The following is a 14,223-nucleotide window of genomic DNA, read 5'->3' as shown; positions in this document are numbered from 1 at the left end:
GGGGCACTGCCACTCCCAGTGCTCGTGAACCCTCTGCTTGTTGATGGCAGTTAGATAATAAAGAGATAGAAGATAGTAGAACTAGTAAAAGGTGGCAATATTGGTGATGAGGAAGATGGGCCCCTTCTCCACAATAATTTCTCCCTTCAGTGGTAGATGTGGGGAAATGGAGTATATGATTAATGTACTCATTTGTTTTGCTCTATTTATACTTTATATATATTTTAAAATTATCTATATATATTTATACAATATACATATTGCTCCATTATACTTATTTGTTACAAGTCAGGGGCTGTTGGGAGAGGGGAAATCATTGGGAAATGACAAAGATTTTTTAAAAGAGCATCACAAAAAAGTCTTAAAACAAAAATAAAAAGAGAATGTCCCACACCTTGACAAGCCCAGCATCAAAGTCTCCAAAAGTCCTAGGCTGCAGAAGAAACCCCCAAACTCCTGAAATAGACCCCTCCAGATGCAGTGATCTATAGGGGGAAGCCTTTATGGTACCTCCCTGAGTGTGCAGATGTGTGGGCAGACAGAATGAAACCTGGTGGCAAATGAGGCATGAAGCATTTGCATGAGTAACTCGGAAAAAATAGCCGCCCCTGGTGAGAGTCACAAAATGAAGAAGTGCCTCTGCTTGTACAGAGGAGACAGATTGCACAAGAAAACATTGTTGGGGCTCCTGGAGTTTTCTTGAGGATGGGAAAGCTGAGAGACCCCAAATTTCTGGAGCTAGCCCACTGTAGGAGTTCCCCTATAGAGACATCTGAAAAATAAGTAACTCCAAGACCTACTATGTGCTAACCACTTTATAATTATGATCTCATTTCATTCTCACAGCAGTCTTGGGGAAATAGATGCTAGCTGTTATTATCCCCATTTTTCAGATGAGGAAACTAAGTGATTTATCACATACAGGGTCACACAACCAGCAGGTGTCTGAGCTTGGATTTGAACTCCGGATTCCAGTCCCAGCTCTCTATACTTTGCCTTCCCCAGCCACCCAGCAGGGGTCAGTGGGGCGGGTTCCGGTTATAACCTTCTAAAGGTCTCCACCCATCCCCCTAAGGTCTCAGACCCCAGGGGTAATGGGATTAGTGCTGGGGGATTTTGCAAACTGATCTCAGTTCCACTTGGCTTACTTTCTCTGCAAAGATAAAAAAAAATTTTAAATGTAAATTGAAAATAGAAATCTTGAGATATTTTGAGATTCTAGGTACTTTGTCTATTACCAAGGCTTGATGGCAATCTCCCAGCCAGCTGAATTTAATAAAATCAAACGTCCAGAGCTTTCCTTCCCTCCCATATTGCCTAAGGCAAAACACAAAATCCAGACGCAGCTAATTATCTTATCTTCATGGAAGTATTATTAGAAAACAGGAACAATTAATGAAGGAAAAGTTTAAATATCAAAGCAACCTATAAAGATTAATCTTTGTTGACCCTGATTCCTCAAAAAACACAAATAAGAGAAACTGAATGGAGGAGATTCATCCAATTGCTTTCTCCCAGAAGTCAGAATTTGGGCCCTCTCTGACATATTGTCTTATTAAGATTGGCTTGAGTCCAAGAAAAAAATGACTAAGAGATTTCTAAAAAAGAGTCTTCCATTTGTCCAAGTTCCCTTTAGCATTATACTTTTAGCTTAATACAGTGCCCAGCATCTAGGAAGCAGTTAATAAATGTTTATTGATTGATTGGTTCTTCTGTGATGTTTCCAATTCTGTCTCCAGAGGTTTTTTTGTTTTGTTTTGTTTTTTAACTCCCTCTGTACCAGAAGTTTCAGCCTCCAGTACTGATTCCTGAATAAGAATCCTCTCTTCTCCTTGGGAGAAATACAGTTCCCAAGGTCTTTACCTCAAAGACTATCAGTCCCGCCTTGAAAGGGGAGCTGGGCCACAGGCATGGCAGAACTGAACAAGAATAACGGTGTTATTATTATTTATTATTTTTGTTGTCATTGTCCTTCCTTCCTGAAGAGGACCACCAAGACATCAGGGAAGTGACCCCATGACATGCAGGTGAATTGGATTAAGCATTGATTAAGCATCTAAGCCTATTCCAGACACAGTACACAAGCTAAAACTGATCACAGAGACAAAAATAAAACAATTTGCACTCTTAAAGAGCTAACTTTCTGCAAGGAGAAACAACAGGATCTCATGGACACAGATAAGTTGATACAAAATCAGCAAGTATTGATCCCCAAATTCTAACTGTTGCGTTGCAAAGAGAAGTAGATTACAGCGGTCCTCTGGGTCTCTCTCATCTCTTGGTGGGGACCGGGGGACCCAGGACCAGAAGCATGAAGGAGTTCCGCACTGGGTTCCCAGTTCCCCATACCAAGCCCCAGTGAACTATTTACTATGCATGTGCTTTGTCCCACTTCTGACCCCTGGTCCTCCTCCTCCCCTCAGACCTCACCAGAGACACTTCTCAGTTTGCAGACATGTATTTTTGGGGCATGACCATTACAGGAATTTTACTTCTTACAACTTTACTTTGTTACACGGGTTTTCTTTTTCTTTTTTTTAAGTTGGGGGGAGAACAGAGACAGAAAATTTATTTTTGTTCGTTAAAAATGTTTTTGTTTGTTCTATTTTAAAGATGAGCCTTTGCTTCAAGAAGAAACATGGGGTCATTAAACCCCTAAGCAATTAATCCAGCCTTTTCTTTCTGTTCAACTCTGAGCTCATTCTCTCTTTGCAAAAGCTATTTAAGATATGTGATTATAAAAGTTAATAATAACTAACATGTATAGATCACTTTGAGGTCTGAAAACACTTTACTGTACATATCATTTTTGAGTCCTCATAACAACTCTGAGAGAGAGGTGCACATAATATTCCCATTTTACAGATGAGAAAAGTGAGGCTGAAAGAAGTTATTTCACACAACTAGGACTGGTATCTGGGACAGATTCAAACTCAGGTTTCTCCTACTTCAAGTCTGAAGCCTGTCTACTATTCCACTTAGCTGATGGATGAGGACTCGGAACTGATGTATGATAATCATTTTTTATCCATTTGATTTTTCCTGTGTAGATGATCGGTTTGTGTGAATTTTTAGAAAGCTCTATAATTACAAACAAGCACGAGCTCATCCACAAAATCAGTCAATAAACATAGTGCAAGCAAATCCTTCAGCTGGAATCCCAGTCTTGCTGTAGAATTTCTACCCCAAATTCGCACACAGCTCATAACCCTGGGCAGGGGTGAGACTTGTGGAAAGAATACATTCGTATTTGTGGCAAGTCTTAGCATCCCTGCCTGGGAGGAACTACAAGAGTTCAGAGCAAGTTTCTCACCTTTGTTGAAAGGGAAATGCCGTCATGAGCCTCATCACAGAAGTTCATATAAAATGTGATTTACAGTTGCTCTTTGAGGTTAACACTGGGGCTGGATTTTCCAGAAGTACATTTACTGTTCCCCCCTCCCACTGGTCCCTGGGGATTAACAGGACCTGCTCTGACTCCACTGACTGCCCCATCTCCTCTCCTCTGAGTTACTTGAAGGAGCAGGGAGAAACAACAGGATCCCATGGACACAAATAAATTAATACAAAGTATGCAAGTATTGAACCCCAAATCCTAACCAAGAACAATCTGGTATGGGCTGTGGGAGCCTAATTGGACTAAAGGGATCAGGGCAGCAATTTTTAATGGCCATGGATTTGTATGGGGAGTGGGCAGAGAGCCACAAGTCATTTTCCCTTCCCATTTCCCAAAGACATACACACTCCAGATAGACCCAGGGGCTAGCTCTAATTCCCTGGTATTTTTCCCAACAATAAAACCAACAAACCCCAAAAACTAGGATCCTTTTGGCCACCAGGTGTTGCTACAAGCTGCGATAGTATCCAGTCCAGAAAGCAAAACTGTAGTGGAGTTTTGGTTTCCAAGGAGCCCTAGTTCTTTGTTTTGTATACTTGGTAACTCAAGAAGTAGCCAAACAAACCAGAACGGGGGACAGAGCTCGGATGGCTCAGCTCATTGTGGGGAGGGAGGAGACCCCAGGATCTCAGAGGCTGTGCCAGGGGAGCCCGAGCTTCCGCAACTCTCGCCCATCTATCTATACCAGGTGCCAGGGTTTTGCGGAATGAGGAACTGGCAAAGATCCACTCTGAGAACTGAACTAAAGTTCCTTACTGGAGACCATCACCTGGAAAGGAGTCTGTTTGTTTTGGGGGTTTGAGTTTTATTTTTATGGACACAGCAACTTACAAAGATTGCCTGCTAAGACATTGAGAGGCAGTGATTCTCAGGGGAAAGAGGGAAACCTCCTCCCCATCCCCATTTCCCATGGGGAAACCAAGGATCCTTCCAAAATTGAAGTAAGTGTTTGGAACATCACTTGGGGAATTTTGCTAGGGGAGCTGTGAGTGAAAGGCAGGCTTTCTCTGCTAGACTTGTGGGGGCAGGGGATTCCAGAGCTATTGGGTAATAATTGACTAACTGTTCATAGTCTTGAGCAGGCTGTCAAGTTACAGAAGCCAGGAGATTAAAACTGTTAGGAATAAACTGCAAAAAGAGCTAGCTCTTTTTTTGCTTGCTTAGCAAATGTTGGGAGAGTCAAAGGATCCTGTGTTTAGAGCTGGTTGGGGGTCAACTGCTTCAACACCTTCACTTTCTAGGGAAGGAAAATGAGGTTCACAACCAAGCATACATTGACAGGAGAGCTACTCCCTAAGAAAAAGGGGGAGGAGTTTGTAACTTATATTCTTGCTTTTCAGTAAATGTTCTGTTGAAGTAAAGAGGAATCAGGCAGGGAAATAGAGCTGGAAAGGTTTTAGGGCCATCTGGTCTACCTTTATTCTGCTGCTGATGAAGCAGAAGCCCATGGTGATTGCCTAGACCAATGAATATCACACAGAGATCAAATCCCAGCTCCGCCACTTACTCTTTGTGGCCTTGCACAAATCCCATTCCCCTTTTGGCTATTGTTAGTTCTTCTGTTAAAATAAGAGATTTGGATTTGATGGGGACTTCTTTCATTTTGTACCCCTTTTCACTCAAGAAATTTTCACATGAATCTAGGGATATAAAGTAGCCATACAGACATACAAATCAAATATTTGCTGAATGAAAACATAAATAAATTTATTTTTTTTATTTTTTATTTTTTTTATACTTTTAAAATTAATTTTATAATTTTTTTGACAGTGCATATGCATGGGTAATTTTTTACAACATTATTCCTTGCACTCACTTCTATTCCGAATTTTCCCTCCTTCCCTTCACCCCCTCCCCTAGATGGCAGGCAGTCCCATACATGTTAAATGTGTTATAGTATATCTTAGATACAATATATGTGTGCAGAACCGAATTTCTTGTTGCACAGGAAGAATTGGATTCAGAAGGTAAAAATAACCTGAAAAGAAAAACAAAAATGCAAACAGTTTATACTCATAAGAAATTTATTTTAAAACAATTCTGTAGTATACATATAATTTTACCATTCATTACAAAATTATTAAAAATTTAAAAATTAAAGCAAATTCACAAACTAATGCTTGTTTCTTTTTACATAAAGAATTGGATCTCAGCAGAATATTTGATACTGCAAGATGTAGAGCATTTATATATCTTTTACTAGTTACCAAATTTTTCTCGACCTCTGTATTGTTATCGTACAGGATCTCCACTCACAGGATAAGAAATTTTGGGTTAGATGATTTCTAAAGTACTTTTGCCTTGTAAGAGCTGATTTCAATTTTCAACATGATCATTTTATGTCTCAGAAATCACCAAGAAAAATGCTACAAGTCTGGGTTTAACTTTTTGTTTTGGGTAATGAGGAATATAATATAATATAATATAATATAATATAATATAATATAATATAATATAATATAATATAATATAATATAATATAATATAATATAATATAATATAATATAATATAATATAATATAATATAATATAATATAATATAATATAATATAATATAATATAATATAATATAATATAATAAATATAATATGATATAATAATGAGAAAATAAGCATTTATTAAGCATTTATTATGTACCAAAAACTGTGTTAAAACATTAATTAAACTATTCAAATTAATTACATTTTTATATAACAAATATTATCTCATTTATTCCCCCAAAATCCTGGTGCTACTATTATGCCCATCTTATAGCTGAAGAAAATGAGGCAGAGATTAAGTGACTTGGCCAGGGTGACACAGCTAATAAGTGACTAAGGCTGGATTTTAACAGACCTCCCTGATTCCAGGTCCTGGACTCTTTCTTCTGTGTCACCCACCTGATAATTGAGTATCTGGATTTAGTATAAATGCAGATTAAACTTTTTTCCTCAATAGTTTTTTTTATTTTTCCAAATACATCTAAAGATAGTTTTCAATATTCATTTATGTAAGATTTTGTGTCCCAAATTTTTTCTCCCTCCTTTTCTTACTTTCCCTCCTCCCCAAATAGCAAACAATTTGATACAGGTTAAAATCTTTTAGAATATTTCCATATTTGTCATGTTATGTAAGAAAAATCCAAAAGGGAAAAAAACAAAAGAAAGAAAATGTAAATAAACAAACAAAAAGATGAAAATAACATGCTTCAATAGTCATTCATTCACCATAGTTCTCTCTCTGAAGATGGATGGCATTTTCCAAACCAACTCTACTGGAATTGTCTTGAATCAGTGTAATGCTGAGAAGAGTTAAGATTATCACATGGTCTTGCTGTTACTATATACAATATTCTCTAGGTTCATGCAGATTAAACTTAAAGGGCTTTATGCATATAGTTACAGCCCCAGACTAGGATCTGTATTGTTATACATTTACTAGCACACTCCTGCTTCCAATTTTGCCAATCCCATTGTGTTGCTGTTTAGTCATTTCAGTCATGTCTGACTCTTCACGATCCCATTTTGGGGTCTTCTTGGCAGAGAACCACTCTCTTGGAGTGGTTCACCATTTTATTATTCAGCTCATTTTACAGATGAGGAAACTGAGGCAAACAGAGTACAAATTATTAGCACAGAGAATTGTGGCAGAGTTCTTACAGAGGAAGAACTTTTTTCTGCTTGAAGAAACAACTTAATAATATATGAGGCATTTTTCTGCTCCAGTTCCATGATGGGTGCATTCCAGCTCAAGGATATTTGGTATTTTCATGGTCAGTGGTTTGTGACAGATACGTGCCTTTCTTCCTGCTGGAAGAGAAGGGGAAACAATGCTTGAGGAGACCCCTGTTTCCTAAGGTAACAGTGATGGACAACTAAGGTTAAGTAAGTTTGGATCTCATCCCATCCATGAAAGAAGCACAGTTGCTAGGACCTTCAACACTAAGATTTCCTTTCACACTTAGCACCAAGATATATTTACAGTCTCCCCTATTAGAATAAAAGCTCTTGGACAGAATGGATTATTTTTGCTTTATTTCCCCATCTTTAGCCTAATGTCTAGGTCATAGTAAGCATTTAATAAGTACTTTTTTGATTGATTGTTGGTTGGTTACAATAAAGATTATTAAATCTCAGGAAGACGAATTCAAAACCTGCTTCAATTACTTACTAGCTGTATGACTCTGTACAAATTGCATATTAAATGAATTAAAAGGACTAAATGAAATATTATTTGTAAACTACTTAGTTCAGGCCTGTCACATAGAAAGGGCTATTTAAATGTCAGCTATTATTATTACTATTATTAATTATTATCTAGATGAGCATGAGGATATGAGTTCTTCAAAGTGATTAAATGGCTTGCCCATGGACACACTGATTCAAAATTCAAGACTGTATATAGAAGGAAGAATACCCTCAGGAGGACAGAAAGAAAAAGAGATCTCAAAAAATTGGAGAGAACTCAACATCCCAAGGAGGTGAGTGAGGGGAAAAAAAAACATGACATAGTTGGGAATCAAAGGGAAAGGGCATCCCTGCATGGGAAAACTCTGGATTCACCTCCTGTTCATGATACTTATTAGGGATGTGATGCTAAATTATTTGAATCTCAATTTAAACAGCTATAAAATGAGAATGTAATATGCTAATACATTGGATTTTTAAAAATTTTTCAATGCTATTTTATTTTTTCCAATTACATGTAAAGACAGTTTTCAACATTCACTTTTGTAAGATTGAGTTCCAATTTTTTTTCTCCCTCCTTCCCTTACTTCCCCCTTTCCCAAAACAGCAAGCAATCCTCATAAACAGTATAGAGGATCTTAATCTTTTTTATTTGTATTTTTCATGTCATAGACTCCTTAGATAGTTTAGCAAAATCCTCTCAGAATGTTTCTGCATAATTGAAGGAAATGTTAAATTTCAGTAGATTAATGAAAATAAATGTGCAATATTATAATTTAAGTTTAAAAAAAAAGTCTAATTTTACGAGATAAAATAGAATTGGAGGGGCAGCTAGGTGGCACCGTGGATAGAGTACCAGCCTTGAATTCAGGAGGACCCGAGTTCAAATCTGTCTCAGACACTTAATACTGCCTAGCTGTGTGACCCTGGGCAAGTCACTTAACCCCAGCCTCCAAAAAAAAAAAAAAAAAAAAAAAAGAAAGAAATAGAACTGGGGGAAAAAAAAAGCTATATCCTTGGTTAGATCTCAATTTGGGGCTTCAGGAGATGTGTGGATGGAAACTTTGAAAAAAAATTTTTTTTAACTTCTGGGCTTTCCCTAGTAAATACTTTTTGAACCTCAGTTTAATGAATTGCTCCCCTTAAGGATCTTTTTGTGGTATTTTTATTTAGGTACCAAAATATTGGCTATTGGTTGTACTTGTGTCAGATAATACATTCTAATGTATATTTTCTGAAAGCACTTGGTCTTGGCTTTTATTGATCTATCAGAGTCTTAGAGCCAGCTTCTCTTTCCTGAACAACTTTATCTAAACCATCCATAGAGTCACACATTTTCTAATCTCTCTGGGCTTGGTAAGGCAATACCATCTTTTGTACCTGTCTTTTTTTTTTTTTTTTTTTTTTTTTTTTTTTTTTTTTTTAATTCAATAGTGGTTTATTTTTTAAATGTAAAGATAGTTTTTGTAAGATTTTGAGCTTCCAATTTTTTTCCTCCCTTCCTTACCTCCCAACTCCTCAAGATAGCAAGCAATCTGATATACATTATACACGTACAATCATTTATATATATATATATATATATATCTTTTTAAAGTCTAAGTTAGAGTAACAAGATTATGTGATGATCAGCTGTGATAGACTTGGCTCTTTTCAACAATGTGGTGATCCAAGACAATTCTAATAGGCTGGAGATAGAAAATGTCATCTGCATCCAGAGAGAGAACTATGAACACTGAATGTGGATAGATGCATAATATTCTCAATTGTCTTTATTTATTTATTTCCTTTTGATCTGATTTTTCTTGTTCAACATGACAAATATGGAAATATATTTAAAAGAATCGCACATATTTAACTTATATCAGATTGCTTGCTCTCTTGAGGAAAGGAGGGAGAAAAATTTGGAACACAAAGTTTTATAAAAATGAATGTTGAGAACTATCTTTACATATACTGGAGAAAATAAAATACTATTGAAATTTTCAAAATAAATAAATAGTTTTGCCTTCTGTGTCCAAGCAGAATTAAAATTCGAATTAATTTTTCATATGACAACCTTGCAAATACTCAACAATGGATTAGTATATCCTCAGTCCTCTCCAGAAAACCATCCCCAATTTCTTCATTCCCATATCCATGACCTTGGATAATAGTTTTTAAGTTTTCTTTGTACCTGCATGGGTCTCCCTAGACTAATGGTATCAAAATCAAATAAGAAAAGGGATCACTAAGTCCCATGTAAGTATCCTTGCAATGTGATGGCTTAGTTTTAAAATGCATTTTCTACATTTCATTATATTTCATTTATTTTGTTAGCAATTTCCCAATTAATTTAATCTGGTTTGAGCCACATGGACTTTTCTGCTCCAGACCATTTCTTCTTTCTTTAGAATTGTTCCTCCATTTCCTTCCTGAGGACTTAGCATCCTATCTCAGTTGATTTCTGGGTTGACTTCCCCTTGTAGAATCTTAGGTTGTAGTTTCCTATTCTTTTTCTGAATCCTTTAGGAAAAATTCCTCCCAAATCCAAGAAGTCTATTGGGGTGGGCCTAGATTTCCTCTTCTTCTCTATCACAAATTCTGAGATGAATTGGTAACTTCTTTATAGGGAACCCAAGTAAAAAGTGAAGGAGGAATGATAAGCCAACAGAATTTCACGGTTGGAAGGGAGCCTGAATATCATCTAACCTTTAACTTAAAAAAAAAAAAAAAAAAAAAAATCCTTTCTATAATGAACCTGGCAAATGGCTATTCAAATGAGGTCTTCCCTCATGGTAGTTCAACTAAAAACAATCTGAAGGTCTGAGTGGATTTTAAGTCTTAATAAACATCAACAGTGTGATGTGATTGTGTAAAAAGGTAATGCAATCTTTGGCTTTAATGAGAATTCATAATTAAGAAGTTGATAGTGTTATCACCAAAGCACAGAGTATTGTGTCTAGCTCTAACTACCATATTTTAAGGGAGCTCATTGGTAAGAAGGTGGAAGATTCCAAGGTCATGGATGTGGGAAGGAAGAAATTGGAGATGTTCTTCTGGAGAGGACAGGGGATATACCAATCCATTGTTGAGCATTTGTAAAATTATGAAAAATTAATTAGACTTTTGCTTTGCTTGGAACACAGAGGGCAAAATGAGGAGAAATGAGTGGGCCTTGAAAAAAGCAGAAATTGAAACTCAATGAAAGGAAAAACTTCCTGCCATGTAGAGCTGCCCAAAGGTGAAATAGGGGGCTATGGAAACAGTGGGTCCCTCTTCCCTGGAGGAGCCAAGTCAAGTCAAGAGAGAATGGTGTCAGAAGTGTGGTGAGAAATCTGACTTAGGTTTGGTTTGGATCAAGAGGCCTCTAGGGTCCCTTCTCAATCTGAAAATCTGTGATTCTGTGGTTATTTTGGGGGGGGATGACTGGGTGCAGTAACTTGATATTTCTTGTAGAAACAGCATGTTTCAACACAATTGTTTATATGCTGAGGAGGGGACTGGAATCCCATCTGTGCAGGAAGCTGAGATCTTTTGTGGTAGTCCCCATATTTCCTGTAATTTACTTTCACTGATTTGTTTGACAGTACCAGGACTCAGATATGAATGGATATGGGTGGTGGGCCCCAGGCCTGTTGATTCTTGATAAAATGCTCTCTGAGATTTTCATGGAGAATTTTTGTTTTCCTTAAAAAAAAAAAAAAGGCTTATGGATGTTTTGCTTTTTAACACTGTTCTCACTTCCTACTAATAAAAGAACCCCTCATTTGCAACAAAGAACAATCCAAACAAACCAACATGAAATTTGTCTGAAATATGCATCTCATTCTGAGCCTATGTTTCATCATCAGTCCTGCAACAGCGGTCATTATTGGCCACCAAATTGATCAGTTCTTTCAGGTTTTGGGGGTTTATTTTTTTTTGCAATATGGCATAGATCTTTCTGCTGATCTGCCTACTTTGCTCAATCTTCATATTACTTGGCTTCCCAAGATTCCGAATTCTTCATATTAGCCATTTCTCATTATTATACAATTATAATCATTTGCCAGTTTGTTCTGCCATTCCCACTTGAGCATCATCTATGAATCACATAACTGTACATTTTATCTTTGGATTCCAATTTATTTTACAATGAATATTTAATCTCTTTGCATAAAGGGTGAAGTCATGGAAAGTTCCCCCAAACAGATGAGATCACAGTTGTTTTGAAAGAACCAGAAGAAGCCCTCTAGTGCTTTGGGGTAGATAACAAGATTTGGAGCTTTCAGGGTCATTCAGTAATACCCTCATTTTGCAGGCCAGGTCATATGGAGCCCAAAGTTACACAGATTCAGTAACCAAGATTCAAATCCAAGTCTACTATCTCCAAATCTAGTTCTTTTTCCACTGCCTCAGGCTGCATCCCCACTCACAAAAGTACATGGAAGAAAATACCACAGCCAGACTTGGATGAACTATGGGATGTGCATGGAGATATAGTAGAGACAATGAAAAAAAGTCCAGACTTTGGATAGAAAAACAAACAGGGGATAATGGTTTATGATTCAAGCAGGGCTTAACCTACTACCTGGAACTCACTCCTTAAAAGCTTGCTGACTAGCCGGCTGGTTGAAGTGTCTTGATTTTTGTTTTCATCGAGGACAAACTTGACACATATTAGATCCTCCTCAGATTTTTGTGAAGGTAGAACCATGGTGGAACCTTAGGGCCTAAGCACTGAGACTGGAGTCAGGAAGACTCATCTTCCTGAGTTCAAATATGGCTTCATTTAACCCTGTCTGCCTCAGTTTCCTCCTCTGTAAAATGAGCTGGCAAAGGAAATAGCAAACCAGTCAAGGATCTTTGCTGAGAAAACCCCCAAAAGGGTCACAAAGTGTTGAAAGCACTGATTGATGCACTACCATCCAGCATGATCACAACTATTTATGTTGGTAGCCTAGTTCAGATTACAGCTCATGAGGGCCTAACCTCGGGCGAGTGGGAAGGGGAGCAGAACTGAGAAATGTCATAAAGGCAGAATGGTTGGGATGAGGGAACTGAGGAAAGAACACGAAAGATAATGCACCATTAACCTGAAGCAATTAGGATGGCGCAAGAATAAGAAAACTGGTGGTAAAATCTGGAACTTGAGGGGATGCCCACAACTGGGGAATGGCTAAAAAATCTGTAGTGTATGAATGTTGATGGACTATTACTGAGCTGTAAAGAGATGAGCTGGTTGATTTTAGAAAGATGTTAAGGCTTGCATGAAATTACAAAAAGTGAAATAAGCGTTACAATCAAGAATGCTGTATACAGTAACAGCAATATTGTTCAAAAAACAACTGTGAACAACTAAGTGATTCTGAGTCTTATATTCAAATCAGTTACAAAAGACCCAGGAAGGTGCTATCCACTTGGACAAAATTGAAACAGAAATATGCATAGTACGGCTTTACCTATATTTACGAAGTTGTGTCAGTGGTGGCCTTTTCTAATAATGGAAGGGAAGGTTTGTAACAAAATGCTACAAAATAAAATTTTTTTTTTTAAAGAAACAAGAAAGTGGAGAGAACAGGTTTAATAGAGAAGCAGTTGTTTGAGGTAATGTCCATAAAAGGCTGATTTAGATCGGGAGTTTAAAACAAAAAAGAAGTTAGGTCTAGAAGTACAGATTTAGACATCAGCTTTGTAGAGGTCACAACTAGGTCCAGGAGGAGGGGATTTGGTCCCCAGGGGAGTATACCTAAGGAGGGGGCACAGGGAGGGAGTCCTGGAGGGCCTCCCTGCAAAGGGGAGTTTTCGGTAGCACCCTAAGTATCAAGCATGAGGATTAAGAACAGGCTGGTAATCTTTCAGTAGTGATACTTCACTCTCAATGTTGGAAGTCCAGATGATCAGGCCCAGGTTAAATGCATTTGAATCCACGCTAACTGAACAAGTCGCTGGCATATGTCAGAGGGCTCTCAGAACTGCAGAAAGCCCAAGCCTCGGTTCAGGCCCATTGGCTCCTGGAGACTTGATTTCTTTATCCATAAAATGAGGTTGAATTAGATTCTCTTTGGCTTAACAAGGTAACCTCAAAACTCAATGTTAACTCAAAACGTATGTTTTCTTTAAAAGTATTAGAGGACCCCATTCCTTTTGTTTTAAATATACTTTCCCTGTGGGTAATTTCTTCCCATCCGCCTCATTTTTTTCCCTTTTAATAGTAGTGTATTTTTCCAATTACATATAAAGGCGATTTTCAACTTTCATTTTTGGTAAAATTCTTAATTCCAATTTTTTTTCCTCCTTCCTTTCTCTTTTCCCCTGGCCCTCACTAGCAAGCAATCTGATATAGGTTATACGTGCACACTTATTTTTTTTTTAAAACATATTTCCATGAGTCACATTGGGAAAGAAAAATCAGAATAAGAAAAAATCATGAGCAAGAAAAAAACTTAAGGGTGAAAATGGCATGCTGTGATCCACATCCAATGTCCATAGTTCCCTCTTTGGATGTCCATAATTCTCTACTATTTGAAATTACTGAGAAGAGCAAAGTCTATCACACTTGATCATCACATAATCTTGCTGTTGTGGTGTACGATAATTCCGGGTTCTGCTCACTTTACTCAGTTCATCTAAGTCATTCCAGAAATCAACCTACCTCACTTTTGATCCATGTCAGTTTGCACATCCAAATTCTGAAAT

The 14,223-nt window shown here is 37.4% G+C and overlaps 1 long non-coding RNA gene across 1 annotated transcript; it reads left to right on the top strand.

Annotated features, from left to right (window-relative positions):
* Positions 1-3,946: 3,946 nt before the first annotated feature.
* LOC141547639 (uncharacterized) lies at positions 3,947-13,043 on the top strand. The gene is made up of 3 exons (XR_012483565.1): positions 3,947-4,338; positions 7,697-7,856; positions 11,707-13,043. It is a non-coding gene; the product is annotated as an uncharacterized LOC141547639 (long non-coding RNA).
* Positions 13,044-14,223: the final 1,180 nt, after the last annotated feature.

The sequence above is a fragment of the Sminthopsis crassicaudata genome, chromosome 6 (assembly GCF_048593235.1).
Source record: "Sminthopsis crassicaudata isolate SCR6 chromosome 6, ASM4859323v1, whole genome shotgun sequence".
NCBI lineage: Eukaryota > Metazoa > Chordata > Mammalia > Dasyuromorphia > Dasyuridae > Sminthopsis > Sminthopsis crassicaudata.
The sequence above is the reverse complement of the archived record's forward strand: the minus strand, read 5'-3'. Positions and strand labels throughout refer to the sequence as shown.